General features: G+C 45.8%; 1 pseudogene; it reads left to right on the forward strand.

Annotated features, from left to right (window-relative positions):
• Positions 1-23,708: 23,708 nt before the first annotated feature.
• Positions 23,709-24,952, forward strand: LOC123646994 (annotated as a pseudogene).
• The last annotated feature ends 830 nt before the right edge of the window (positions 24,953-25,782 follow it).

Genomic DNA, 25,782 nt, shown 5'->3' on the forward strand with positions numbered 1-25,782 from the left:
GGTGAGCAGATATTCAAACCGGGGTCTGCTTTGTTCTGTGGCTTCCACATATTTCCACTAAACCAGCATTTCCCAAAGTGTACTTAGAAGGGAAGTACTGAGAATGAGATGTGGAAAGGGATAGTTTGGAAATGTTAGATTAAAGACCCATAAATTTTTATTTATTGCAGGACTTCTTAGAGCTTTCAATTTACTACTATGCAGTATTTCTCAAATCTATTTAATCTGCAAATCCCTTTTCTTTTTTTCCAAAAGGGAATAACAGTAGCGGGTCCCTTACAAAGCCATTTGCCCCTCAGTGGCTTTTTGGTGGAGCCTTGGGTGGTGCTAGTGTCTACGGAGAACCCGCATCCCTGCCACTGCTAGCCTGATGTTCTCCCGCATCCGCCCAAAAGCCCGTCAGCAGACAGTCCTGATTTGAATCCAGAAGGAGGCTTTCTTTCTTCTTCTTTTTTCCCTGCCACTTTGGTATGGTTGTGTGACCGTTTTGCTCTGGGAAGAGAGAGACGGAACGAACCTGAATCTGTATCCAAGGCAGGTGAGCATGTGAATTTACTTCTTTGCTTGTATTTTCATTTTGAGTGTGCTCTCTGGCCACTCGTGTGTGGATAGCATGCTCTCTCTCAGTCTTCTGTCCCAAGCTGGTGTGGGAGGCAGGTGCACACAGGGATAATGATGCTACAATATGACATCAGTGGCATTGGAGAGATGCATGCCAGAATATAGAGAGACCACAGAGGAATGAGTGACTATATGGCAGAGGGGAGGTGGTGGCTGGAGAAGTAGGGGATGCCTACATCTTAAAAATGGGGTAGGATTCATCACATGTGTAGGAGAAAAAGGGCATTTCTCCCCCTCTTCTCAGGGGAATGGCATGAGCAAAGGTCTTGGAAGGTGAGGCAGCATGATCTAAGGAAACAACGGCAGTTCCAACGGCAGCTGGGACATAAATTAGGGGGTGAGCATTGGTGAGAGCCGAGGGTGCTGAGATGGGTGGAGGCCAGGCCAGCCATGGAAGCCCTTGTGTGCTCTTTGAGAGATGAGATTCATCCTGTGGTGAATGGATGACATGGTGGGATTGAAAGAAACTGGCATTGGGGTCTGATCTGGGGTTTGACAACTTTACTCTGAACAAGGCTCAAGCCCCTCACTCGGCACAGCCCAGACAAGGTTGTGAAGCAGTCAAGGTGAGAGAGGCTGTCACTTGCACTAAGGCAGTGCAAACAGTGAGGGAGGGAAGAAACAGATTTGCTCCATGTTTTGAAGGACAAATGATGATTGCAGATTGATTGGATTTGAGGAATGGAGAAAAGGGAGAACAATAACTTCAGCCAGAGCATGAATTGGGCATGAAGGGTGTGTGTTCATCCATTTTGATCTTTCACATCAAAGAATGTGAGATAATTCCAAATGCAAAGCCCCTTTGATGATATTCTTATATTCTTGTTCATTTGTTTGCTGCTGTAGCCTGGACAAAATTGCCAAGGAGGTCTGAAGTTGGACCCGCATGCTCCACTTGGGATGCAGAAAAGCCACAGGGTATGATGTAGGACCTGGTCCCAGTTTCCACGTGTGCTGTGTCCTGGCTGTGGTATCTTGGACTAGCTCTGCAGGCTTTAATGTTATCATCTGCAGAATGGGAGCTAGCCTCTGCTCTGTGGCACACTTGTGAGGCTGATCTGCTTTCAAAATTTCTCTCTCTGTGTTGGCCAGGATTGATGCAACTGAGCTGGCTGGCTGGGCAGGTGACCCCTTCCTTCCTCACCTGAAGCTTTGTGCCTAGTCAAAGCAAGCAGGCTCCTTCTCACATAGAGAAGGACCATCTGCCCGACGTGGGTGTGTGGGAAAGTGTGCTCCCCTACGAGTCCTTCCAAATGATCCCTCAAGGTCCAGGGGGAAACTTGCAGGGTGCTGGTGAGGGTTCAATGACATCATGGATATAAAACACTTCGTAAACTCTAAGGGTTTCTTCCATTTGGTTGTTATTATCCTGGACATGCATTCTGTTCTATTCAGTCGTAAAACTCATCTGGAGAGAATACCCTGGTAGTTTTTCCTTTCTCTAAAATGGGGTCTGTTCCCTTTGCCTTATACTGATGCCCACAGTCATTGTGGCCGTGGTGGTTTGCTGGGTTGCCCGATGCTGGTGGGTTACACCGACTCCTGCATACCTGACGCCGTATCAGATGAAGGGAGCACCGGGGCCTCTAGGTTCGCTGAGGATCAGGGCCTGGGTCCAGCAGTACCTTCCCTGCCTCCCTCCCCATCTGGACCACAGAGGTCCTGCATTAGTTTTCCTTTACTGTATAATAAATTACCCCCCAGACCTGGCAGCTAAAGACAGCAAACATTTATAATCTTACAGTGTCTGCAGGGCAAGCGTGGCTTAGCTGAATGGCTCATGACCTCTGCCTCGGGGGCTTTCACAAGGTTGCCCTGAAGGTGTCTCCTCCAAAGGTTGAAGGAGCATCACTCTGAAGCTCCCTTAAGGCCCCGACCATGGACTCTGTCCTTGTCCTGCTTATTCTAGTTTTAGGAAGAATCCTGCAGCTTCAGTTTAGCCAGAATCCCCCCATCCTCATGTTTCCTCTTAGAAATTTTCTCCCCGCTGACCCCACCCTGCCCCTTGGCCATAAATTTCCACTTGTCCTGGTTGTTCTCAGAATGGAGCGCTGGTCTGCCCCGGGCTGTCTTCCCCTGTGGAAATGGTTCCTGAATAATGTTTGCCTTCACTGCTTTAACTTCTGTTCAGCTCTGGTTTTCCTTTGACAGTAACCTCATCTGGGAAATAGCATCTCATCCCTTTTGCCATATTCCATTGGCCAGAGGAAGTCCCTGGGTCCAGTCCACACTCATGGGCGGGGGATTGCACAAAGGTGTGATACCAGGGGGCAGGGAACTTTCAGGGCCATCTTAGAGGCTGTGTACCACAGGTCCCATAAGTAGTGGTCACAGCTCCCCTTCTCAGGGGCCATCTCAGTCTCCAAGCCATTAGTGGACCCCTGGTGGTCCCTTTACACCCAACCCCAGTTGGGTAGATGGTCTGGGCTTTGATTTCAGTGATCTTCCCACAAGCTTTCCAGGACCCAGAGCCTCTAGCCCTGTGGCGTCCACCATCTGATCCACACTTGGGCCTGGGCTCCTGCCACGTGACTCTCCTCTGTGGACCAGAGTTCCTGGCTCCTGCTTGTCTGGGAGGGGCATTTGGGTTTTGTAAGCTTGGGTGACTATTGGTTCACAATTAATCCAGACTCTCTTGATGACAAAGGCCCCTTTGCCTCCAAACAGAAATAAATAACTGCTTGTGGCAGACGTCCTCTCTCTCTGCCTGATGGTTCTCTCATCCCAAATTTGCATCCACCATCTCCTAGGAGAGCTTGCAGGCTGAACCACACTGAGGCCTATGATCTCCTCGGTAAAATTCCTAAATAAACCTTTAATGCCTCAAGAACCTGAGGTGACCCGTTGTTTCCACAACACGGAAGCAATCCTCTCTAACAAAGTTGAACATTTCCCTTTTGGGCTTGCTAAATTGTGGAAAATAAATATGAAAGAGCTTTTAAGGTAACTCCTAATCCCGGGCTGTGCACAATTGCCCTTTTGTTTACCTTCATGTGATAGGATCATTGTCTAGGTGCCTCATTTGGATGAAGCCTTGAACACGTATTAACCGGTTGACTTTGTTAATGGTAATTTAGGAAAACCTTTCAGGCTCCAAACCCAGCTTTTTAAAGCCAAGTGTAAAGTGGTCTCTCCTTGTTTTCTGTGTTGACTTTCATTACAGATTTGGGTAAACATAGCTGAATGGTGACTAGGTTGCTTTATGGTGCCAGCCAATTATGGAAATTGGTGTTTGTTGGCAGAGGGTGTTTTTGATCTGCAGAGCCTGTAAAAGGTGGTGTCTTTGGGTGTTGGTTGACCTTAACCTGCAAAAGGGGAGGGCTTCCCTCTCCATCTCGTGGTCCAATAACAGAGGCTGCAGTGCTACATGAAGTGGGGGCAGTGCTTAGAATAATGAGTTGGTCTCCACCCCAGCTGTGACAGTCTCACTCCCCAGACCTCGCTGAACTGTCTAAAGGAGGATTTTAGACTCTCTTCTTGCAGACCCACTGCCTGCCTACAGCTGGCCAGTTAGGCCATGACCTGCCCGCTGCCCTCCTGGTTTCACTCAGCAGACCTACCCTCTTCGCCTTTGGAAGGCATGATGGATGGGTTTGAAACAAAACCATCTCATTCCCAAACTGAAAGGTTCCTTTTTACATTTGGGAACAACTTGAAACCACTGGAGAAAATCATGTGCCAATTATGTATAAACTCCTTTACCACAAAGTATAAAGGAAGCCGTAATTCGCGGGGCTTACGTTTGATTGAATTCATCTGTTTCCATTTTGTAAATAGAGAGGAGGGAGAATCCGTAGTGGTGGACAGTTGATATAAGGCAGCTTCTATTCCCGGGCAAAACAAGGGGTGGCCCTGTCGCTTCACTCCCTCGGAACAGGCTTCTTAGGTGCAAAGCGTGACGAGGAACTCCTATGCTGGAAGGGAGGTCTGCCTTGTACACGGCAGTGCCAGACTCTTCTAGAGCCTGAGACATGGAAGAGAAGTGACTGTATTTTGTCACTTCTCTTCCAGCCAAGAACAACAACCTTTGACTGGGGAAATACCCTCCCCACTCCCCAGCCTAGGATGAGATTTACACTGATGGGTCTGTGTTTGCCAGCAGCTGACAAGTCAGACTTTACCCTTAACATCGCTAAGTGTGTTGGTACTAATTAGGTGAAAAATGAGATGCATTGTTAAAACTGGCTTTCCTTTCCTGCTTGGCAGCTTGACATTAGGGGATATTGAAACCTCAAATTGCCTTGCAGAAACGTGCCCGAAGGTAGCTGTCTATTATGGGGGCAGGGAGGACCCAGTAAGGGAAAGAATAAGGTCCCTTCACCTTCATTCCCATCTGTCATTGATGAAAGACTGGCTTGTTAATGGGCGGAGGGGATTAACTGATATCCCTCTCCAAGTGTGTGTTGCTGGTGACCAGTGGTGCTTGGATGCTTTGGCTGGAAGCCAGACAAACTTGGGGTTATAATCTCAGCTTTTCCACTTAACTGATGACTTTTGGCCCCTCTTGGAGGCTCAACCTCCTCACCTGTAAAATGGGGATGCCTACTACATTGAGCTGTTACGGGATGAACAATGTTTGAGAATCACGTAGCTCAGTAACATAATAAAAGTGAGTCACTGACCCTTTCCTTTCTATTCTGGGCCTCTTGTTTCCTGAGAAGGCCTCTATGTTTCCTGCATCCTCAATTTCAAACTCTAGGTGATGGACTAAGAGGATTCCTTGCCATGTAGCAGGGAATGGTCACACTCAGAGGCTGCAAATAAGCCTTTTTTATTAATAGATCTTTCCACATTCTCCCAAGGCCATTTTGGCCACTTGCCTCTATTTTTGGCAACTGTCATAACTGGACTCTTGATCACTGCCTTTTCATTCACCTTAAACCATTTTCTTTTGTTAATTTTTCAAATACAAAAACAGTTTTTCCCAAGTGAAAATGCATTGCCATGGGATAGTGGCTATTGTTTTTATGTCAGCTCTTGGGTATCCAGGGACTAGGGATTGAAGGCTTGTGTTTTATGTGTGATACAGACCCTTGTTCTTCCTTGTCTGCTCCTCATTTCTAGGTCATACTGAATTCAATTCTGGGAACATTGAATGATAGCTAAGTCATTTATATGGATGATCTAATTTAATTTTCTCAACTACTTTATTATTATTCTTGTTTTGCTGAGAAGGAGAGTGGCTACAAAATTATTAAGCAATTTTTTTCTGAGATTATCCAGCTAATAAGTGGTGCAGGTGGGAATCGAACCCAGGTGGTCTGACTCAGAGCATTAAGACCTGTGCCTCCACCTACCAGGTGTTCCTTCACCCCATGAGTCGAGGTTGCACAACTGAGCACCGAAATCGTGAAGCGTGAATCAGATGGATCCGATGACTTATTTTTGAATGGTGACAGCAGAACAGGAGATGGAACGTACAGTTCAGACACAGCTGGGGACTCGCTGCCGGGTTTAATCCACACTCATTCTCACTTCCTTCTTGTGGTCACTGAGTGCACTCTGCTCTCAGAAGGAATCAATTCCCAATTGCTCCAATATAAATTTTACTTTATTTTAAATGAAAAAAAAAAAAAAAAACAAATTGAAACCCACCATAGCTTCTCAGGGCAAGTCACTCCTGACATCCTAAGATAAACTTGGTTACAAACTGCCTGCCTCTCCATGGCGAAAACCGTATTCAGTAGTTATCAAGATTTGTACTCAAGCAATGACTCCTCCTGCTCCTCTGGAGTCTTATAATTGTGTTTTTGTTCCTGATTTATGCCATGACCACACAGCTGACATATTTTTCCTGTTATTTGTGTTGGGCACTAGAATCTCTCAGGCTTTCCCTAGGCTTGAGACATAATGGCTCTATTTTGCTTTTCGGATTTTCCCCTCTTGGGGCAGTCAGACCTTCCTGGGTTTTCTTGGTGATCTGAATGCAATTCTTCTTCCAAGGCAACCTCTTGGACTTTTTGTGCAGCCCTGGGCCTCTGCCTGAGCTGTGAGCAGTAGTCCTTACTTGGTGGGGCAGACTCGGGCTTTTTAGAGGCTCACTCCTATCAGCATTTCCAGGGTAATTTGTCTCTGTGGGATGGTTAATGAAGGGGTCTCGGAGCCTGAACAGCACAGTAATTTGGTCTTTTCCAGACAAGGATGATCTTATCAAGGGTTGCCTATCCATGCTGCGGAGACTGAGACGTGGGCTCTCACAATATTTGCTTTTGAAAGGCTGGAAGTCAGCAACCCCAGCCCTCTGGTTCCCTTCTCTGCCGCTGACCTAATCTTACCCTGATGCAAGCAATTTTAATTCATCGAGATTCTGCCTAATGATTCTGGCGATTTACATCGTTGTCATTCCTGAGCGTTATTATGCTTTCAAAGAAAGGGATCAGGCCTGTGGAGACATTTTCCTCTAAATGCTTCCTTTGAAGGACCCTGCTCACCGTGTAAGGGAGAGAAATGAAACAAAAGAGGGTCTTCTGTAAGACGGATGGGGTCTCTCCTAAGAACTCTGGGAAGAATGGTGTCTATTGTACTGGTGTGGAGTTTTGTTATCTTTCTACATCTCTTGTACCAAACCCTCAGAGCAATGATGGGGTCTGTGGGAGTTTTTAGGGTACCCTCTTGATCAGGGTTGGCTTGATCTGGTACTGTTCTTCAACTCAGGGGCCCCCTCACCCCACAGAAGGCGGTTCCTACCACTCAGAGATGGAACAGGCACCTGAAAAGCACTTCGATCCAGAGAGGATACTGTGAAGGGAAATTCGACGAGCCTGGTGGTTATTTGAAGACTTAGAGGAAAATTAGAGAAAGAATGGGGAGATGTAGATTCTGACTATTGCTTCAGAGCAGTCCCCAAAATGCTGACAGCTGCTGAAGGAGGGAGAAGGTTCGGTGTGGCCAGGTAGTTAAAAAAATGTCACAAGTGGATGGTATAATCCAACACCGATTGTACGTCTGCTACACACCAGGCCCTGCGGGGGGCTTGAGTCCACAACCAATAGTCAGAATTCAAATTTTGCAATAGTGCCCTAACTGGTCTTTTTGCTTCTACCCCCCACCCCCAACCTCAAACAATCTGTTATCCACACAATAGCCAGAGTGATCCCCTGAAGATGTACTTCCAGATCATACCGTACCTCTGCCCACAACCCTCCAAAGGCTCTCACATCTCTCAGTAAAGGTCTTTACAGTGGTCCACGAGGCTGCATAAGATCACTCCCCTGACACTCCACCCCTCTCCCCAGCACCTCCAAATTCTCATTTGGCAACTGAGACCCAGATCAAATGTCATCTCCTTCTAGAAGAGCACCCTGGACCTTGGTGTACCCTTCAGCCCTTCATGTCTCAGTTTTAGCACTTGCTGTACTATCATCTAATTTGTCTTTTATCCTTTTGGGCTCCTCACTGGTGTCTGAGGTTTTTGCAGAAGGAACTGGGTTTTACTTATCCTAGAATCATCCCCAAGATGCAGTGAGTCATTCTTGAATGAATGAATGAGAAAATGAGTGTGCGAGTGACTGAGTACCTCCTCCCCGTGGGGCTGCTTATGGCTCTGGTTGTGTCATGTGGAAACTACCAGATGGGACCCACAGACGGGGCCCTGCCAATGGTTCTGCCGCACCTTGTGGGCCAGCGATGCCGGGGAGCTGCATCTGGTAGCTAAAGGACTTCATGTCCCTGTCCCAAGAGAGACCTAGGGTCTAACCACAGTTCTTTTCCTGCCCTTGGAGAAGGGAAGGAGGGACAGAAAACCCTTCCTTGCTTCCTCAGTCCCCGGGGCTGGGACCCCAGAGAATGGGCAGGACAAGGACAACACCTCTGCGGTCAGTGCTGGGCCCTGCCCAGCCCTGCTCTGGGACAGCCCCTCCCACCACTGTCGTTGAGAGCAGCTTCGGCTTTGCAGGTTGGCCCCCCGACCTCTGCAGCAACATCGGTGTAAATATTGTTCTTCCAGGCACTCCACTGTGTCAGGAAGGGGAAGGAAAACCCATCACTGGGGGACATGTGTCGTCGTCTTTGCCTTTTGTAAAAGATAAAACGCAAAAGCTGGGCAGCTCCAGCTTTGCACTCCGGCTCCAAGGCAGAAAACTCTGCGGGAAGCTCTCAGGGCCCTCCCTCCCCACCTCCTCACCTCTCTCCCCACAGGCACTGATGGCACCTCCCCTGGGCCAGGGCTTTCTCGGGGGCAGGCACTCGGTGGGTTCCCGGCACCAAAGGAGTTTGGAAAAATTACAGGAGGAAAAGCCATTTGCTCATGGCACACTGCCCAGGCGGGTTAATCCGATCCCTCAGAAAGGCTCTTCCTGTACAACTTGTAATTAATCCAGAGAGCTCACGGCCCCAGGAGGTTATAAGGCCAAATTACTCAGTATGTTTCAAAAAGGGAGTTGCCCGTGTGCAAGAGTAGCATCTTTCCTTAGACAAGCTGGACGTCAGCCCAAGAAGGCTGTCAGTGGGTCTATTTAGGGCAGAGAGGAAATGAAACGGCCTAGAGTAGAATAAAGGTAGTGATAACACTAATCATCACAATAGTTAACTTTTAGTGAGCGACTGTTATGTGCCTGACCTCTCATGCAAAGCCCTTTATTTGCATCTGCTTGTGCAATTCTCATACACCATGGATCCTGTCGGCATCTCCATTTGACAGAGGAGGAGAAAGGAGCCCAGAGACATTAAGTAGGGTGTGCCGAGCTAAGGTCTAAACTGAGGCGCAGGGTCTCTAGATCAGCCTTTAATCACTGGGCCTCAGTTCTGGTGCTACCACGGGTCAGACGGGCCTGGCCGGGCTGCACACGGCTTCTCCCTGACTTAGTGCCATGGGTTAGATAGAATTACGGATTTGGAAACTACATTAGTCATTAGCAGCATGACCCTATAGTGAGTCATTTACTCTTTTAGTGTCCTCGTCTGATAAAGTAGACATTATAATACCTCTGTTGCCTATTTCGGGTGGTTAAATGTAAGAGTATACCGAAATGCACTATACACGTGCAAGTGCTGTCCAACTGTTAGGCTCTGTTATGAAATTATGATCATCAATGAATGAGAGTAGGAGGTCCACACTGTCCAATATCTTTCTACAGGGATGGAATACTATTTATCTGTGCTGTCTAGCATGGTAGCACCGGCCACATGTGGCTATTAAAGCCCTTGAAATGTGATAAGTGGGGTTGAGAAACTCTATTTTAAATTTTATTTCATTAATTTAAATTTAAACAGCCACGTGTGGCTAATTGCTACTATAGTGGGCAGCACAGGAGATGGTTTCAGCTGGGGGGGAATCTCAAAAACCACTTAGTCCAGACTCTTGATTTCACAGATGAGAAAGTTGAGGTTCTCTGTAGGGCAGAAACTTGCCTAAGATCATAGAGTAAGTTAGCAGGGAGCAGGTCTAGAGCTAAGTCTTCTACAACCCTGAGAGTTTCTACCTAAAAAATTCTGAATAGCCCTGATTTCAACCAGGAGATTAGGAAAGAGGGTTGATCTTTATCAACCTAAAGCCCATTGAAATAAGTGCCTAGGCCAGGGGTGGTGGCAGGCATCTGTAGTCCCAGCTACCTGGGAGCCTAAGGCAGGAGGATCACTTGAGCCCAGGAGTTTGAGTCCAGCAAGGGCAACACAGTAAGACCCTATCTCTAACATAATAATAATAATAATAATAGTAATAAGAAGAAGAAGAAAAAGAAAGAAGCAGCTAGTGAAATACCAGGATAGTCCCGCTTATGAGAGCTCCCTGAAGGCTAAAGACAACCATGCCCTCAGCCATTTGTACGAAGCAGTGTGTGACTATCTCTACTGTAGTCTTGCTCAGGGCTTCCTTGAACAAGTCCAGGTCTTCTTCCTAAGGGTCAACACAAAGGAGACCCTCTTTTCACTTGCAACCCACCCTGACAGTGATGGAGACATCTCTGGGTAGGTCCTCCTCTCCCAGGAAGGCCTTGCCGGCGTGGGGGGCTCGGGGCTGCAGTGGACTGTAACGGTATATCTGTGGAAAGAAAGAAAAGGCCTGTGGTGAGGCTGCAACCTTGGTGCCAAATCACAATGTATAATTGGGTCTGATTTTTTCCATATGTATCAACAAAAACAGCCTTGCTTTCATGGGAGATGAAAGCAACCCCTTTCTTTGGTCATATTTCCTTTTTGTGTATAGTTCGCAGGTCTCCACTGGGTTCATCATTCTCTCTTTAAAACAAAGCAAAAAAAAAAAAAATCAGAAATTAGGGATATGGAAGGACTTATAGAGAAAATCTCTTTCTTTATGTTTTCCATGGCAGAGAGATATGCTGCTTTGATGTTTTCTTCCTTTTCTCAACAAAAATTAAATTAATTTGTCAGAGTTTTGGTGAAATCATACTCGGAATAATAGTGGAAGCAAATAAATGCTTAATAGCAGCAGATTGATGTATATGTGTAACTCTCCTTCTTACAGAGCACTCATTCATTCATTCGCCACTCTTTCTGTATTGGTCTGCTCGGGCTGCCATAACAGAGCACCGCAGCCTGGGAGGCTTGAACAAGATGAAGGTGTCAGTAGGTTTAGCACCTCCTGAGGCCTCTCTCCTTGGTTTGCAGGTGGCCACTTTCTTGCTGTGTCCTCACCTGGCCTTTCCTCTGGGTGCGCACAGCCCTGGTGTTTCTTCCTCTTATGAAGACATCGATCACATTGGGTTAGGATGGCATGCTGATGACTTCATTTAACCTTAATTACCTCTATAAAGGTCCTGTCTCCAAATACTGTCACACTGGGGGTTAGGGCTTCAACATATGAATTTTGAGGGGGCCACAATTTAGTCTTTAACAGGTTTATTAAGCACTTTTCATATGCTGGGTACTGTAGATAAAAAAAAAAACAACATGACATAGCAACCTGGCCTTGGGAAGCTGGGAGTCTTACAGACATGTAAGAAAATATTAAACAACACAATATGCAATTTATATACAGAAGGGCATCAAGGGAGAGAATCTACTTTGTTTTGCGGAATATGGGAAGAAGAATTAGGATCAGGCTTCAAAGACAAGGAGCTAAATGGGTTAAGTTTTGAAGGAAAGATTAGCATAGGCAGGATGGAAGGAAAAAGAGGAAAAGGGGGTTGTCCTTGTTATCTAGATGAAATAAGCTGAGTCTCTCCCGTCTCTCCCAGGGTTCTGAAAGTTTCTATCTAAAAATACTCTCCACAACTTCAAAGGCCAAACCTTTCTCACCCTCAGGAAAATTAGAGGTGATTTCTTTCCTTAAGGCATTGTTTCCTTAAACAAAATTTTAAAAATTATATTGATTGGAATGGTCTTGGTTACAACCATCAGAAACATTGACACAAGCTTGTTTGAACAAGAGGAGCATGAGTTATTTCACCTGAGCAGAAGATCAGTGTTGGGATGGGTTATGGACAGTCTGATCACTAACTGATGATGGTTCAAGGACTCAGGCTCCCTCTACCTCTCCATTTGCCTTCCTTACCACTGGGCTCAGCTGAAGCCTGGATCTTCTCCTGGTTATAGTAGCTGCCAGTGGAAATGAGACCTGCATGCTTACTTATTCACACCCTGCAGGAGAGAAAGAGAAAACTTTCTCTCCTAATCAGTGGTATGCTGGACTTGGCTTATACTGGCTCATGAAATCGGATTGTCAAATTTTCAGAAATTTTGCAAGCTAGTTGTTAAACACAGCTGTTATTAAAATTTAAATTAAATGAATTACATTTAAAACAAACATGATAACTAGTCAGATCTCATCACTTGCTAATTACTTGCATTTGACATGATTTATGCCTATTACGTTTATAGGATGGTGATACTATAAAATGATTTGCTACTGTATTCTCTCCCCAGTTCCACATTCCTTGATAATCACATTAAACAACAAGCTTGAAATAGGCCATGATAGGAGTATTTACACCATGGAAATGAGCAACCACTATAAATTGGGTCTTGATTTATTTATTTTTGATCACTTAAGAAAGTGACAGAGAAATGTAAATAATGCAGATTAAACTTTAAAAAGTGTTGTTCTAAACTGTTACATTGTGAATAGTACAAAAATTTAAGGAACTATTCCAGTGTTACCTGATTCAGCAAATTCACTCACATCATTGACAAACAACTGAAGTTCTGACATATGTCTTCATTGTTTTACTTGTTAACATAAACAAAATCGGCAAACATTTATTTGTGTCAATGTTACACTCATTTGTCAGTTGCAGTCATAGGTTGGCTATGTACAAATGGCAAAGTATTCTGTACCACTGGCTGGGTGGAATCTACAAGAAAGAGCATGATATGTTTTATTTTATTTATACATTGGATTCTATACATCCATTATGTCAGTAAAAATTTATAATAAACATATGTATATATATACATATATATATGAACATAACTATTTCCTGGACAGCCTTTTACTAAATATTTATTAAGTGCCACTCCCTTAATCTTTTAGTTTGACTGAACCAACATAGTTTATATACCTACCTTTAAACCTATAATGCCATGCATTAATTATTCTTTGTGGCTGGCAATGGGTGGTTTCCTGAACTAAATAGAGGGTTTGTTAGGAAAAAGGAAGTAGGAAATGAATTTTAGGTAGGCAACCAAAAGTGCCTGGAACTGAAAAGTTACCTATCCCCACCAGCCAAAATGACACATTAAAACCATATCAATCTTTAATATTTTAGTATGAATGTATGACACTGTTCCCAATTGAATAGGTGACTCAGAGCAGATTGGATAGAACTATTGACATTTCAGGCTGGATAATTCTTTGTTGTGGGAGGGCTGTCCTGCAGGTTGTAGGATGTTTAGAAGCATCTCTTATCTCTACCCACTAGATGCCAATAATCTCCCATCTTCCCCGGCACAGTTATGACAACCAAAAATACCTCCAGACACTGCCAAATGTCCCCGGGAGCAAAACAGACCTGGGTTGAGAACCAATGGTTTAAACCCAGGACTTGGCTCCAAACCTGGAAGTTTTAAGTATCTATTCCTCTGCCTCTGAGGGAATGCCATCTGCAACCGAATGTTAAATTGATGGTTCAAAGGCAACACCAGAGGAAGCGGCATTCCTGAGGGCTGGAACTGTGGGCACCATCAAGTTGTGTCTGAAGGCGAATTTTCTGGGCATAGGAGAGAGGGATGTTCTACTTGGGAGGCCAAGGGCTCCAGATACTCTCCTTTCCTCAAATTTTCAGATTTTACCAGGGCTTTTTCCACCTTTGGAACTCAAAGGATATGAAGCACTTTTATAAACATAGATCTTAAAAAGGACTTAGTTCCTTTTAGAAAATGTAAGGACATTTTTAGACTGAGTTAGAAGGAGCATTTCATTTAGCTTGTCCTTGGGTTCCAGAAGCCTCAACTTTCAGATCATGGCTCTGATGTATGCTCTGAAGGAAGCAAACAAAAGCATCTGGGTAATTTGTAAACTGTTCAAAGTCCGGGAAATGTGCTTGCCATAGTCTATTGACATTTATGTAGAATAAACTTACACAAAGCACTCTTCTTTTCAGGAAAGCCCCCCTTAGACCTGCTCCCTCTTCCAGCTACCACCTGGCCTTTATCTTTTTTCAATAGCTAAAGATCACAAAGGATCCATCTTCTTTTGCTGTCATGACTTGTTCTCCTTCTGTCCATTACTTGGATTTTGTCCCCAAACACCAATAATGACGCTCCAATGTGTTCATTTAACTTCTCCCAATCTTCCTCATTCTCAGGAAAGCTTGTGACACTGCTGGCATCCTCTGTCCAGAATTATGTTTGTTGCCTCTTGTTACTTCCATGTGCCACCTTTCTGTGCAATTCTTCACTGGTTCCCTTTCCTCTGTCTGCTGCTTAAATAGACGTTTTCTCCAGGGTTCCAGCCTGTTCCTGGGCCATCTCCTCTCTCTCTGTGCTGTCTTCTCATCACCTCTTGACTCTAGACACACAGCCCCTTGCCTACATCTCCTGTGATAGCCTCTCTTCTCGGCTTCAGAGCTGGGCACATCCATCTTCATACGGGTGTAACACAGGGGCCTCAAACACAACACATCTAACATGTAACTCTTGACCTTTTTCCTAGCCTGTCTTCTTCTTGTCCCTATTTCAGTTAATGGAATTGCTTTCCTTTATGTCTCCCAGGCTAGAGACCCTAAAGACATCTTGACTTCAACCTTCCTTGTAAATCAATCCTATTGTGCCATCTTCCCCTGAATCGTGTGGGTTTCCCTGGTATGCACTCCACCCTTTCCACTCCCATCACTCCAGGTGAGACCAGAAGTTAACAAACTTTTTCTTGAAAGGGCCAGATAGTAAATACTTTAGGCTCTGCAAGTCATACGCTCTTTGTTGCAACTATTCAACTCTGCCTTTGTAGCATGAAAGCAGTCATAGACAATATGTAAATGAGTAGGCATGTCTGTGTTCCAATAAAACTTTATTTATAAAAACAGGCTTTGGCCTGTCAGCCATAGTTTGCCACTTTCTAGCTTATTTTTTATTTTTTTATTTTTTATTGTTTTTGAGACAGTCTTGCTCTGTTGCCCAGGCTAGAGTACTGTGGCGTCAGCCTTGCTCACAGCAACCTCAAATTACTGGGCTCAAGCGATCCTCTCCTGCCTCAGCCTCCCAAGTAGCTGGGACTACAGGTGCATGCCACCATACCTGGCTAATTTTTACTATTTTTAGTAGACACAGGATCTCACTCTTGCTCAGGCTGGTCTCAAACTCCTGAGCTCAAGGGGTCCTCCTGCCTTGGCCTCCCAGAGTGCTAGGATTACAGGCGTGAGCCACCGTGCCTGGCCCACTTCCTCGTTTAGACCATTATTATCTCTCACCTGGATTATTTGATCAGTTCAAGAGCTGATCTTCCTGCTCTGGTCTTACTTTCTTCTAACCAATTATGCTGATCTTCTGTCCAAAGTAAATATTTGTTGATGCACTTCTTAAAATGCAGGCCCAATTAGACACATTAGACATTGAGACCCTAGAAACTTAGCTTTCTTTGAACATATCAAAGCTTTCTAGAAAGTAGAAAGCATCTTTCTTAAAAATCTTTTCTATTCTCCAACATACTACTCAGTTCAAGTAGAGGAATTCCTCTACTTATAGATTCTCTAATTTCAGATACAAAATATACATATTTCCAATTTACAGATGCAAAAAAGCTACAGTCCAGAGCTAAAGCAAGTTCACTCCACCCACCACTAACAAACCGCATTTGTGATTGTCACCTTAGTCTCAGCCACCTCCAGTTTACCAGTCTATAGCATGCTTACTGAGTGTGATTAGTTTTTTAAAAAAGCATCAAGTCATCATGCAAAAATGGAGAGCATATTGAAAGATCTATGGAGATGAGGTCATGATAAAAATAAAAGAAAAAACTCCTTATGTTAAAAAATGAAAATGGCAGGAAAATGGTGAGTGTTGTATGCATGGGTCGAATCTTTGTCAGTAGTCATGATTTTAAAGAATGAACCACGCCAACCGTGAAGAGTGCAATGTCAATGAGATGCCAATGCAATTAGCTGCCAGCAGTATGAAGGGAAGATAGATACTGAAGAAATGGGAAAATATGTTAAGGATTTGTCTAGAGCCGGCACTGTTCAATATGGGAACTACTAACCACATGTACTTATTTAAATAATGGAAATTAAATAAAATTTAAAATTCAATTCCTCAGGCCCACTAGCCACGTTTCAAGGGCTCATTAGTTACTTGTGGCTAGTGGCCACCATATCTGACAGTGTGGATACAGAACACGTCCACGATCATGAAAACTTTTATTGGAAAGTCTCTTTCCAAGAATCACCAACATCAAAGTGCCTTGTAGCCTAAAGTCATTTAAAAAAGAAGAGGGTATTTGTTTGAGAAGATAAAGACCAAATGTAGAAAACATGCTGGTGATAAAAGTTTGCTCAGAAACAACAGATAGTTCTGCAGAGTTGAGGCCCATTGGAACCTGCTCAGCATCAGTGTGAAGGGGGAGATAGTCCTGCAGAGATTACCCCAGGGTCTCGACAGCATCCGGTGCATCAAGAGCATCAAGCGTCACCCATGTTATTTGCTTTTTTCAATGTAGATTAAGTATGTATTTTGGGAAGAGACACTCTATCACGGTATTTATCAAACTGTGGGTCAAAATCAATTGGGGGTCATGAATCATTTAGAAACACAAGCAAACATTTTTAAAAGAAATAGAACAGACTAGAAAATATCAGGCTGTGTCATGTGTTTTAAGGGGAAATATTGTTTCACAAAACTTCTGTTCCAGTGAAATATATATATGGGTCAGGCCCCAAAAGTTTGCAAGCCACTTGCTTTTCAGAACATAGGTTAGCAAAGAAGAGAAAAGTAGGTCTAGTTTTTAAAATGCAAAAACACTCCCACGCCTTAGTGTTGGGCTGCATCTGGAGAATGCAAGCTTGAGCTCCTCTCGGTTCCTTGGGCGTCAGAAAAAAATCAAATTGTAGAAACAGCATCTCAGAATCTAACCTGTTTGCGCTTTGCTCTGACTTCCAGGAAATACTGGGTTGATTGTTACCAATTCCTGGATGGTCTGCATCCCAGAAGAAATTGTTTTTGTTTTTGTTTTTCCTGCCGTAGGAGACAGTTTGCCACTGGAATGTGCCTGCACTTGCCCGCCAGAAGTGGGCTGACCTCTGGAATCAGGGTTAGCACCTTAGAAAGTGGCTGTGTGTGAGGCGAGACCAGAAAGGCTGTGATGTGTTTCCCAGACACACAGCCCAGAAATCACCTTCCTACTTGGCAAAAACAAAGTTGTGTTAAATTTGGAAAGAAGAGAATAATGCTGGTCTTATTCACATATTAATATGATTTATTTAAAGCCCCCGATCCCCTGGCTTCAGAACGACTCATAATGCTCTGTTTATCTCTTGGAAGGCTGACAGTGAGAGTTCAGATTTCCCCCTCTAGCCTTCTGAATGATCCTTCTTGGAGCTGGTGGGATCCCAGTGTACTCGCTGCCCTATACATTACATAGTAACGTGGAAACCTTGATTGCTGACTTAGGCCAATTTAATTAAAAATTAAAAGGAAAAAACCCCTAGCTTAATGAAAATTCCTCTGCATGGCCACCCAAATTTGCTGAAACCCTGAAAACTTGATTAGTCACTTAAAAAAATAGCATTGATTACTTACAATTGTCATTAGAAGTTCAATTTCAAAATTCTTTCCTCAGGTTAAACAACAAATCAGTTCTGACTGGAATATATACATCTGCTTCTTCTAAATTATCAACATTTCCACAGGCAACAACTTTTTGCTTCCATGGGGGTAGATATTAACTGAAATTTTGGAAGTAATTTTTTCAGGGCATTTGGATAGGTGACATATTCTAAAAGCCTTTGACCCTGAGCTTTTTATACATAGTTTTTAAAATGTGGTAACTCACCAAGTTTTATTCAGATTCTTTGTATGTATTTTCGTTTGTCCCTTCAGTTTTCTCCATGAGGTACTGTAGTAACTATGAATAGGGCTCAGTTGCCAGCTACACACATAAACTCCAAATGACATCAATCCCCAAGTCATATTGCCTAGAGAATTTAGACTCCTGGACCCAGGGACATCTCCACCCGAATCTCCAGGGCACTTCAAATTCCCATAAGTACAAACCTAAGTTCATCATCTTCCTGCCTCAAACCTCTATGTCCTCCCGCTGAATCCCTGCCTTGGGAACGGTGTAAGCATTTACCTCGTTTCTTAAACTAGCAGCCTGGAGGTGGTCTTGGAGGTTTCCCTCTCATCAGCTTTCACAGTAGAGTTTTATCAGTTTCTCCTCAGAAATGCCTCTCACATCTTGGACCCCAGACCCCCCCCCGCCCCCCCCATGCCTGGCTACTATCTTTCACCTGGATTACACAGCTCCTTCGCTGGCCTTCCTGTCTCTCCTAGCCCCTCCATTGTTTCTTCTTTGTTATCTTCCTACAAAACAAACAAACATATTCCTGCTCCTCTGTGGGGCTCACCCCTATAGGACAATCCTGTTATCTCCTAAGAAAGGCAAATGCCTTTCCAATCGGCCCCTTGCTGGCTGCCTCCTTGCGCTGACCCTCCCAGACTGGGTGCTTTACCCACAGTGGATTTCCCTCCAGCCCCTTCAGATGAAAGGCGTTTTCATCGTCTCTGCCTTTGTAATGCTCTCTCTCTTAGAATGGCCATATCCTTGTTCCCCAGGAAAACATCTTTTTATCCTTCAAGACTAAACTCAGATGCCACCTCCTATAGGAACCTTTTGTGATGACTCCATGAAGTTTGTCAGTTTGTTGCTCCATTTCTCTATTAGAGCACTTTTCACATGGTGTCATAATCATCTGCTAACATGTGTGTGGTAGTCATTAGGGCTGGTCTTCAAATATTCTGGATCTTCCCAATCTAGTTGTAAGGTAGAGTTGCTCTTCCTGGTCTCCTTGAGGTTGGATGGGGCCAACAAACAGTTCTGGACAACAAATTGAGAGCAGAAGAGATAAGTGTCATTTCTAGGATGGCGAATTTAATGCCTGCACAAGACTCTTGAGATATCATTTTTCTTCTAGCTGTTGACTCGCAGTGTTAAAGATGGTCACAGCTCCATCAACCTAGGCTCCTGCTGCCCCACTGTGGGCATGGAACGTGAGCAAGAACCTTTGCTAACTTTGGCCAATTAGATATTGTGTGGGCTGTTACTGCAGCATACCCTGATGCAGTGTGTGTCACCCCCAAGGGACAGTGGACTCCTCAGCAGGGCTCAGTGTATTATCCTGGTATCCCTCTTGTCTTGTAAGTATGCACTTGGTAAGGGTTCAATGAAATGTTTATTGAATGAATGCATACATAAATAAGGTATTTATTATCAGAGAGATAAATAGAAAACCATAATAAAAATACAGTGTTTCCACGTCTGTTAAAAATAATGGTCACTTGAGAAATGTACTTAAATAATTCAAAACTGCTCTCTTTGATAACAGTTTTCATTAAGTGTTCAGTGCCGTTTTGTATTCTGGCTCTGGACCTTGCATTTCAGGGAGGGGAATGTTTGTTAAAGAAATGGTACAAAAATAACATGTTTCAATTGTAAACCTCCGTACAGTTGGATCATTGGTCCTAATGGACCCTCAGTGCTTTTTAGAAAACAGCACTCAGCACGGTGCATTGCCTTGATTAGGCAGCCCCTGGATGGGCCAAAAGGCTGTGGAGACCCAGAAAACTAGCTTCAGATGTCTGCCTTGTGATCCTCACAGAAGTGAAGGAACTAGCTGTTTAGAAGCAACTTGTTACCGAGACATTTTTTTCAGTGATGGGAAATGACATGGAGCTGCCCTTGAGCCAGCTATGTGTTGCCTTTGTAAGTGACCAAAACTCTTGCCAGAGCCCCACGCAGGAGCTAATCATTTGCATTTGGTGCTGCTTCCTCTGTCTTCCTGGCAGAGGCTCAACATTAGGAAATTGTGACTAATGGCAAGGAGAAAGAACCCTCGAGGCTGATTTAGCTGGGGAGAGCTTCAAGGAGCCAGAGAAAAGTAAAATATGGCTTGATTAACCAAGATAAGATAGGAACGAGCAAAGTGGACAAGCCTTTGAAAGGGGACAAGCACAGACGCAAGGGACTCCTGAAAGGAGTCATGGTTATTATTAGCGTCTGGTTATTATTTTATCGCATTGGAACACGCGCAGCTTGTGTTTCTCCAAACCTGTAATCCAGGCAAGGGATTCCAAAGCCTTTGCAAGCTACGAAACTTCTCTTAGTGTGATCTCTTTCCATAAGAAAAAGCCAGAGAAGCAGTGAACTTAACAGAAGAGGATTTGGCCCTGGAATCAGACCCACCTGGCTGGCAGTCAACTCCCAGAGACACCGTCTACCTGACCCGAGGCAAGGTGCGTCACCTCACTGCGTCTCAGCTTCCTCACCTATAAAATGTTGTGCTCACGACCGCAGTGTTGTGAAGATGCAACGAGGTAATGCACGTAAAACTCCTACTATTCTTATTAAGCACATACTAAATTCTCCAATAAGTGTTAGCAGTTATCTAGTTCTCAGATAGGCATTAGGAAGTCCACTACATAAAAATCCTGGTCTCATCCTTAAAATGAATGAGCGAGGAGAGGTTTATGCCATGGGTGGGGATGAGGGGCATTGGAGGTGAAAGACCATTTTTGTGGCAACTTGTGCTTCTGGTTCCCTGCGAGGAAACTGTCTTTGGAAACTGTTTTTGGTCCTGTTGTTTCTGCAGAAGGCAGCAGTAGCTCAGATTTGTAAGCTTTCTGCTGACACTAACAACCTGGTAATCGAACAAAGCCTGCAGTCTTTGCTTGGACAAAGCAGAGGCCCAGGAGTTGCTGTTTTTTCAAAGACTGCGTTTGAGCTTTGTCAGCTGGCTGGGCTGAAGTTTATCCTGTGTCCACTTCCCTTATCAGCCACCCATGGCAGGCACACGCTTCTTTGCTCAGTGAATGGCAGGACTTTAGGACTCGCCGTTGATGGAGCTAATCCATCTTTCTGCTGCTTCCATCTTGAAATAACTTTGGAGCAGGCTGTCGGGAAAAATGGAGGCAGCCTTAATGGCTGGGAAGTTTTCCCAGGTAGGGAGAACCTACTTCCAACAGCCTTTTTACTTATGGAAACTCCAACAAGGACATGCTAAGGCGGTGGCCTGAAACATCTGGCTCCTTTATGGGAGGAGTGAGAGGCATTCTCACAGGACAGCCCAATGTACCCCACTCATAACTCTCTTAATATGTTGGTTTTGGTTTTTTTTTTTTTTTTTTTGAGACAGAGTGTCACTTTGTTGCCCTGGCTAGAGTGAGTGCCGTGGCGTCAGCCTAGCTCACAGCAACCTCAAACTCCTGGGCTCAAGCGATCCTTCTGCCTCAGCCTCCCGAGTAGCTGGGCCTACAGGCATGCGCCACCATGCCCGGCTAATTTTTTCTACATATATTTTAGTTGGCCAGCTAATTTGTTTCTATTTTTAGTAGAGACGGGGGTCTCACTCTTGCTCAGAGCTGGTCTCGAACTCCTGACCTCGAGCGATCCACCCGCCTCGGCCTCCCAGAGTGCTAGGATTACAGGCGTGAGCCACCGCGCCCGGCCTGGTTTTTGTTTTATATATATTTTTTCTTTTTGAGACAGAGTCTCGCTCTGTTGCTCCGGGCTAGAGTGCAGTGGCATCATTGTAGCTCACTGTGACCTCAAACTTCTGGGCCCAAGTGATCCTCCTGCCTCAGCCTCCTGGGTAGCTGGGACTATAGGTGTGCTCCACCACACCTGGCTAATTTTTCTATTTTTAGTAGAGACAGTGTCTTGCTCTTGCTTAGGCTGGTCTTGAAATCCTGTGTTCAAGGGATGCTCCTGCCTTGGCCTCCCAGAGTGTTAGGATTACAGGTGTGAGCCACTGTGCCCGGCCTCAATGTGTTGTCTTTAAGGAGGCTTCATGGCCGGGAGAGCCCCTGACGCAGTCAAGACATTCTGCATCCCTCTCAGCCTCTTGGAGCTGGCTCTTGTCCACATCACCCACTGTCACTACAGCAGGGATGGAGGTACTTCCTGTCCCTGGAATGGGCCTCTGGCCTCCACCTCAGGGCTCCATGGCTGCAACACCTGCCAGGCTTTCTGTAAGCACTATGCTATGGGGTCACGTCCATGTGATCAGTCCTATGTTTGTGGGGCCTGTTTTCCTTTGACAACAGAAAGCAAGGGGGTGGAGACATGTTTCTTACCATTAGGTGTGCCCTCTCTAGAGATGGATTATCTTCTATATTAAACATCCCAAGTTCATAAGAAACCAAATCGTCCTAAAAGCTGATTAGAGTGAAAACTCGCCTTCCTGGGTTCTCTTTTCTTCTTCCCCATGAAGTCAGAAGTCAGATTAGGGGAGTCACTTGTAGAAAACTGTCCATTTATTAATACTAAGTACCTCCAACACTATTCCTTGTCCCTGGTTAACTCAATAACCAAATTCTCTGTAAAGACCATCTTTCCTATGCAATCAATAATTGACAAAATTCTTTCCCTACCATTGCTACTTATGTACTTGCAGGAAAATTTTCTGAGCTCCTTTAAGAACTGAGTGCTTAGCCTTTTTAAAGGGTTCCTCAGTGGTTCTTCAGAACACAAATTAGGGAATTTTCAGGCCATTCCTACATGAAAGCAGGACTCCATTTCTCATGTGTGACATCCAGGTTCGGCACTACCCACTATGTTGCTGTTTGGGGTTGTTGAAATCTTGCAAAAGGGTGTAGCATAGTCTCATCCTCTTTATACACCTCCACAAAGGCAGATAACTCTAGCTTCACATTCTAGTGACGTTCCATATCTTACCCAAGGCCACTCATCAAGTTTGCATCAGAGCCAGAAACCTAGGACTCAAAACGCTAGACCATGTCCCCTCCCTTCCTACCACATAAACTAACAAAAGCTCGTGAAGCAGATGGCTAAAAACAAATAAATAACTCTCATGCAATTTGAGGCTATGCAAAGCAAACAAGATGCACAAGTACAGACGGCCGTCTTTCCCTGTGCCAGTCTGGGGCTCTTTCTGTATTTTCTCTTCTACTTCAACTTGGGTCTGAACTTGAAGTTGGGATTTCAATGTCAAAGTTAATGGTGAAGCATTGATTTGTGTGGTTGCTTAACTGGCCAATGAATATATAGAAAACTAAGGATTTAGGGCAGCCTTCAAGTTCTTCTCTTTGGCCACCTCTCTTGTTCAGCCGTGTATTGCAGCTTGCTAGGAGCATGACTACTTGCTGCATGGAAGCTGTTAGACCAGGAATAATGGCGAACTTTTCTCTCTGACTTAGTGCTGAAATCCGAGCATAACTGGTACTCTACCACTCACTAACTGCATAGCCCTGGAACTCTGATTTCCTCCCTCAAACCACTTCCCCTGCAGTCTTTTCTGTCTCAAGAAATGGCATCAAGGGGGACAGGCAACTGGGACCCTCAGATTTGGGTTGAATCTCCTGGGACGGGCTCCAGATATTGATCACCTCCCCACGACTCCCAAGGCTCGGGGTGGTGCCTGTAAGGCTCTCCTGGGAGCTCTCAGATTTGGGGGGTGCTCTGAGGACTCCCGAATTTTAAAGACTTTTTCTGAGGACCTCCAAGTTGGCAGCTACTCCCCGCAGGGATGCCAGGATTCAGTGCGACAGCCATCTGTTCTAGCCGGGCCACTGTGATGCTTTACGATGATGGCAACAAGCGATGGCTGCCCGCCGGCACCGGTCCCCAGGTCTTCAGCCGCGTCCAGACCTACCACAACCCCATGGCCAATTCCTTCTTGGTCGTGGGCCGGAAGATGCAGCCCGACCAGCAGGTGGTCATCAACTGTGCCATCGTCCGGGGTGTCAAGTAGAATCAAGCCACCCCCGCCCTCCATCAGTGGAGCGACGCCCGCCAGGTCTGGGGCCTCAACTTCGGCAGCAAGGAGGATGCCGCACAGTTTGCCGCCGGCACGGCCAGCGCCATAGAGGCCTCGGAAGGAGGTGGGCCTCCCCCGCCCCCGGCACCTCCCACCCGGTCTGTCCAGAGCGGCCCCGCCCCGGAGGAGGTGGAGCAGCAGACAAGGCCGCGGTCTGGCCGGCGGAGCTGGAGCGCAGGGTCTCCGATGCAGGAGGCCCACCTGCTCCCCCAGCTGGGGGCCCACCCCCACCGCCAGGACCTCCTCCTCCTCCGGGTGCCCCCCACCTCCGGGTCTGTCCCCCTCTGGGGTCTCTGCTGCAGGGCATGGAGCAGGGGGAGGCCCACCCCCTGCACCCCCTCTCCCGGCAGCACAGGGCCCCAGTGGTGGTGGAGCCGGGGCCCCAGGCCTGGCTGCAGCTATTGCTGGAGCCAAACTCAGGAACGTCAGCAAGCAGGAGGAGGCCTCGGGGGGGCCCTTGGCCCCCAAAGCTGAGAGCGGCCGAAGCGCAGGCGGGGGGCTCATGGAAGAGATGAACGCCGTGCTGGCCCGCAGAAGGAAGCCACGCAGGTCGGGGAGAAACCCCCCAAGGATGACTCTGCCAATCAGGAGGAACCAGAGGCCAGAGGCCCAGCCCAGAGTGAATCTGTGCGGAGACCCTGGGAGAACAACAGCACAACCTTGCCAAGGATGCAGTCACCTTCGGCGCTCACTTCTGAGGCCCACCCGTGTGCGCCCAGCTCCAGTGATGAGTCAGACCCTGAGAGGGTGAAACAGGAGCTTCTGGAAGAGGTGAGGAAGGAATTGCAGAAAGTGAAAGAGGAAGTAATTGAAGCCTTTGTCCAGGAGCTGAGGAAGCGGGGTTCTCCCTGACCACAGGCACCCAGAAGACCCATTTCTCTCTTCTGCACACCCCGCCTATCACCCTGCTTTCCCTGCCTCGACAAGTCGAGGAATTGGCTGAAGACTATACAGAAATGCATCTCCCCCATTCCCCATCCCACTTGGCAAATTCCAAGGGGGTGTGGCTTCCCTGGCACCCTGCCTGCACCCATACTGGCTGCTGACTGGCTGGGGAGGCCCCCACCCTTTCTTCTCTTTGGTCCTTCCCCTCTGCCATCCCCTTGGGGCTGATTCCTCTGCTGGGGATGTACCAGTTAACCCCACAGTGAGGGGGAAGGAAGGAGAGAATGTCACAGCCCCTTGTTCTAGATTCACTTTAAAGCTTAATGCCTTCGAATTTTTGTTTTTTAAAGAAAAAAAAAATATATATATATATTTGGTTTTCAGGGGGAAAGGGAAATTTTTTTTTCTCTTTGGTTTTGATAAAATGGGATGTGGGAGTTTTTAAATGCTATAGCCCCAGGCTTGCCCCATTTGGGGCAGCTATTTAAGGGGGGCAATGTCCCACCAGGCTGGGCGAACCTCCTCCCACCCCAGGGACTTACCTCCCCCCTGGCTCCTTCCCCTTTTCTATGAGGAATTAAGATGCTGTAACTTTTTGGAACCTCAGTTTTTGGTTTTTTTATTTGGGTAGGTTTGGGGGTCCAGGCCATTTTTACCCCACGGAGAAAAAAACGATGAGGGAGAGAGGAAAGGGGGAGGATATTTCTCCTCTCTCACCTTCGCCTTGAGCTTCTTGAAAATGGGCCCCTGCAGAATAAATCTGCTGGTTTTTATAAAAAAAGAAAAAAAAAAGAAAGAAAGAAAGAAAAGAAATGGCATCACTATCCGCCCAATTGCCCAAGCCAATGCCTATGATATACATTACCCCTCTCTTTTCTGTCCACCATCTCACCACGTC

This window comes from Lemur catta, chromosome 11 (assembly GCF_020740605.2).
Source record: "Lemur catta isolate mLemCat1 chromosome 11, mLemCat1.pri, whole genome shotgun sequence".
Taxonomy (NCBI): domain Eukaryota; kingdom Metazoa; phylum Chordata; class Mammalia; order Primates; family Lemuridae; genus Lemur; species Lemur catta.